Genomic DNA, 4,412 nt, shown 5'->3' on the forward strand with positions numbered 1-4,412 from the left:
AAGGCGAAAATACATCGACGATTTCTTGTGATTTTTCTAAAGCAGTCGATGGCCTTTCAAAAGCCACGATAAACCTTAGATGTTTTTTTTTATGAATTTTGAGACTGGTCCTTATATGGAGATTTTGGATTTTTATTGGATTTAAATTATATAAATTGTGCGTTGGAGTTATGATATGAAATTCTTATCTCCTTTCTGTCCTATTTTTAGGATGGACTCTAGAGATGAGAATATAGAGGCTGAAGGAAGGGAAGGTTCAGATACTTCTAGTGAAGAGGATGTTGATACCTCCAAGGTGCTGCAGGGTATAGCTTGTCAAGTTAGGGCAAAGATGAAGAAGGAACCTAAAGAATAAAACTATCTACCTGTAGGTCAGGGTTGCAGCATAAAAGAGTTTATGAGAATGAACCCTCCAGCTTATGTAGGAGGACCTGATCTAGTGGTTGCAGAGAATTGGGTATAGGAGATAGAGGAGATTGTGGTTGTACTCGACTACACAGACGAGTAGAGGGTCCATTATGCTGCATTCAAGATGAATGGAGAGGCGAAACGCTGATGGCTTTTGGCTTTCTGCAAAGCTGCTAGAGGACCAAAGGGTGGAAAAGATAGCTCTTACCTGGGAGAGATTCAAAGAGTTGTTCTTTAACTAGTATTTTCCTTCGTCTATCAGGGAGGAAAAGATTGAGGAGTTTACTAATTTGTCCCAAGGGGAGATGACCGTTGCAGAATATGCAGTGAAATTTGTGGAGCTATCACGCTTCGCACCATTTCTGATTCCGAACGAGGTAAGGAAAGCAAGGAAATTTGAGAAAGGCCCAAGGTGCAGAATCTACGAGCTGGTGGTCGGATTTTAGGTCCAGAGTTTTTCAAAACTAGTTGATAAGGCTTCGGTGTTAGAAAAGAGTATTTAGAGCAACATTGAGTCTTTAGAGTAGAAAAAGAGACCTGCACCATCTAGTTTTCAGTCTGAGGCCAGTCACGGATCAGGGAAGAAAAGAAAAGAGGTAGTGGACTCTGTATGCTAGAAATGTAATAAACGGCATAGGGGCGAATGCTGGTTTGGCACTCCAAATTGTTTCAGGTGTGGTAAACCAAGGCATATCAAGAAAAATTGTTGGGAACCGTTGCCTATGGCATCTATTCAGAATCAGGACTAGGGAAAACAGCAGGTACGACTTGAAAGAGGCTCTCCACCCTGACCATATACACTTAAGGCTGAGGAGGATGCCATTAGAGAAGCAAGTATAAGTTTAAAATTAATAAAATTATAAATCAATTAAGTTATGGATGATTGAGCAATATATATGATGATCTGAATGTGCATGATGATGTGATTAATTGTAAATAATGTAGGAATTTGAGTGATATGCATATTGAATTATATAACTTAATGAATTTTGATGATGTGAAAGGATGATTAGTACGTAAAATTTCGAGAACGAAATTTCTTAAGGGGGGAAGAATATAATGACCCAAAAAATTTTAATTATAAAATAATTAGGAAAAATAATAGATGAAAAAGATAAGTAAGGAATAAAGGAAAAGAGAGGGAAAAGAAGAATGAGAATAGAAATTGTAAGAGGATATTAAACAAGATCTCATTGATGAGCAGGATTTTCTCGTCAACGAGAGATCTACAGAAACTCGTCACTGATTATGTATGTCTTGTCGACGAGGATTAACTAAGAGGGTTTGAGATGCTATAAAACTCGTCAACGATCTTACGGCCTTGTTGACGAGTATTCTTCATGGGATCGTCGACAAGTCCACGTGTCTCGTCGAAGAGGCCCTGCCTATAAATAGAGTTTCTTTAATTTTCAGTGAGAAACTTCGAAATTTTACTCTCTCTCTCTCTCTCTCTCTCTCTCTCTCTCTCTAAAAAATGGATCCTCAACCTTCTCTCTTCGATTTCGGGTTGGATTTGACCTAGTTTGATGATCTGGAACCACCACAAGGTTCGTGGATCGTTCTTTGTGAGGGTGCGGGAGCTGATCGTTGATTTGAGAGGTTTGGGAAACATCCCAAAATCAGGGTAAGTGAGTTATTTTAGAATTTTCTTAACAAACATTGTTATTTGGAGCCTAGAAAGTATTAAATAAGTATTTTTCTAAGATTTGAGTCAGTTGAGGTTTATTTAATTAAATTAGGGTTTTTTAAATTGGGGACCGGGTGAGCATCATAGACATTGGTTTGTGATACCTGTTGGTGTAAATCAAGGATTCAGGTAGGGGGGGAATTTATATATTAAATCAGGTTTTCATGAATTAAAATGGATTATGTTTTAGTTATGTATATATGTTTTCATATGGGTTTAAAATGCCAACCATGTAAATTATGTTTTTTGAGCTTAGGATTACTTATTTAGCTACGTATATGTGAAAATGAACGGATGAAAGTGGAAAGTATTTCAAGATAATTATGTAAGAAACAAAAGTATATTTTCAGTAAATAAACGTTAAATGTTGGTTGGCTTATTTTAAAGGCAACATATGAATTTTTCTGCTAAAATGTGTGGCATGAGTGGAAAGTAATGTTGTTGAACGTATGTTATATGTATGAGATGTAGGCTATATAAGGAATGCAATGATAATGAAATGTATAAGGATGATGTTGCTTATGATTGATAATGCAACCATGAATGCAATGACAGCTAAAAGAAGCTGTAGACTAATTGATGACAGCTAAAAGGAGTTGTGTTAGCAAATTCTAGCGCATATCTATATGGACTAACTGATGTACAGCTAAAAGGAGCTGTAGAACGAATGAATGAAATGAAAATGAATGTAATGGAAATGTGAATGAAATGGTTATGAAATACGAAATGTGAATGATGTATATGTTAAAGGTTACCTAAAGTGAAATGCCAAGAAATCCTAAAGTTATGAACATGAACAGATATGGATGATTTAATAACAATGGACAGAATATTGTATTAGGGTATTATCAAGTATTTATGTTAGTAGAACATGTTACTTTAGGGCGGGGCAAACTCTTCACCTGAGGGCTTACTGAGAAAGGCGAGTGCCCTGGTTGTATTAGATATGGCACTAGGCTGCATAACATGCTAGGGTAGAAGGAAACTACTTGTATGGGCGGATAGATTTCCTTATTCTTGGGGGCCTTCGCTAGTAAACTTTGTATCAACTATGTGAGTACGAGATCAATCTAATGCTTGAGGGCTTACTGAGTAAGGTGAGTGCCCTAGTATGCTTCTGTTGTAGCCTTTGGGATTGCCTAAGTATCAGAGCAGAGGGGTGCTACTTGTGTGGGCAAGTAATCACCCCTATCTTTGGGTAATCTCGTGGGTTAAATCTTTTGCATGTGTTTGGTTAAGCTTAGAGAATGATTTCAGTGTTTATGATAACATTTTGCAAATGTTATTAAAATAATATTTATGAACCTCAGTTTGACCACACACTATTTTAATATATATTGTTTCTTTCCCTTAACTGAGGCGTGTCTCACCCGATTACGAATTTATCTTTTCAGGACTACCACGTAAATGATCTTAGAGAAGCTCGAGGTTTATACCATTTTTGGGGGTTATAGAAAGTATAAACATTTTGATGATAATTATGGGATGTACATAAATTATGTTTTATGTTTTTATGATTTAGGTCTTCTATGGTATGGATGGTTGTGAATACTGAAATGTTTTGGAGATAGGGAATACAAGTGATGAATGGCTATTATGGATTACAGATAGAATTAGTAAACTCTAGTATTTATTTTATGGATGGAAGATCATAATTATGTTTTCCGTTGCGTATGTATGTGTTGATTTATGAATTATTAGGATTTTACTAGGTTTAACGCACCAGACTAGGTTTAAGGGTTCGAGGTGTTACATGTCAAACTTAAAGCTTAAAGGCAATTGGGGCTTGAAGTCAAGCTGAACCTCAAGAGATGGACAAAAAGCTTGAAGACTTAGTGCTTAAAGAGTTTATGTTTAGAAAGTCGTTTGTAAGTACTTCAGTTCAAATATAATTTAAAGTTATGAAGTTCATTAGGATACATCATAGACTTAGAGACCAATTTTTAAAAAACCCTAGAAATTTATTTAAAAAAAATATATTTAAGTGTTTCAAATAACAAGGGTTTAAAAATAAAAAAATGAAAGTTTTTCAGAAAATGAAACTGGTCAACCGACTGACCTAAGCATGCTATATTTGCTCAGCCGACTAACAAAAACATCAGGTCGAATATCTATCCAGCCGACTAATACTTTTTAATTCTAATCCGTCAGCCGATTGACATGAGAGTCTGTCCAACCGACTGACATTTTTTAACTAAGTTCAGTCAGTTGACTAACAATTTCATGGAATTTATTTCTAGTAGTCAGAAGGGTCTCAGGCACTTATCTATCCAACTAGCCCTGTAAAAATACCTACCTAGTAGCATGTTCAGTCGAC

The sequence above is a fragment of the Malania oleifera genome, chromosome 1 (genome assembly GCF_029873635.1).
Source record: "Malania oleifera isolate guangnan ecotype guangnan chromosome 1, ASM2987363v1, whole genome shotgun sequence".
In the NCBI taxonomy this organism is placed as follows: domain Eukaryota; kingdom Viridiplantae; phylum Streptophyta; class Magnoliopsida; order Santalales; family Ximeniaceae; genus Malania; species Malania oleifera.